This window comes from Echinococcus granulosus (genome assembly GCF_000524195.1).
Source record: "Echinococcus granulosus chromosome Unknown EG_S00427, whole genome shotgun sequence".
Classification (NCBI taxonomy): Eukaryota; Metazoa; Platyhelminthes; class Cestoda; order Cyclophyllidea; family Taeniidae; genus Echinococcus; species Echinococcus granulosus.
This window is the reverse complement of record NW_020170806.1, coordinates 5,367-6,376: the sequence shown is the minus strand read 5'-3', so window position 1 is coordinate 6,376 and position 1,010 is coordinate 5,367.

Genomic DNA, 1,010 nt, shown 5'->3' with positions numbered 1-1,010 from the left:
ATGCTTGGTGAGGCACAAAATGTCTTGCCAAATCTCTCGCTAAGGCTGAGTCCCAAAAATAGTAGAATAACGTAAATAACGGCTCGCAACATCCCCTCGAGGCGAAATTTGTATTCTTTAGGCTATTTTACCGCATCTCATGAAATTCGGCCTTAGGATCTCATACTTGAATATCTTAATTCCAGTTGGAAGGGGCAGTAAACCTAACGACTACAAAACAATGTTCAATACTACCTATTTAAGTTTCCTACATAATGCATTCTTGAAATACGTCTTTAACACTTATGAATGAATTGAAGAACCTCTGGTCTACTAGCGCGAAGGCAAAAGTACGATGATTGTGGTGATGTCATTGGATTAGGGTTAGTACTTTCCTTTTGATAATATACTGCCTTCTTAAATCCATCCCTTAAATGTTTTGTCAATTTTGATTGCGGACTTCGTTTTACGTAGGTTGGACCAGATCAACATTTCTACCACTGCTGAGTTTACTTGATCGCTTCTAATTTGGTTTTAGGGCAGAAGCACAAGAGACCTGTATTAGCTGGGAAGAGAGATTGTGGTGGCTAGTATGCTGTTCTTCATTAGACTGGATTCTAAAAGCGGGGTTGGATTTCATTGTCTTTGCAGTACCCGCTTGATTGTTGAACATAGCATTGTTAAGGTTTCAAAAGTAATTGAAGAAAAGTTGCTAGGCGTACCGTTGTCCTCCTGTGATGTTGCCTTTTCTATAAAATAGTGCTACTGGAAAATGACATTTTCCTGGTCAAATTATATGAAAACTATACCGAAGTGTAAATATTCCCTTTTTGAATGTATTAGTTTATTTTCTTATTTGATTTCGTCCTTAGAATCGGGCAAATGCGCCGCAATTACTCACACCACCACAAAGTTAGTGCTCATCTAGCGAGTAGCCTGTAGCCTACACTTGATAACCATGGTATACAAGTAAAATTTTGACCTGTTATTAATAATTCGTAAACTAAATATGCTACTTAGCAATTCCCACA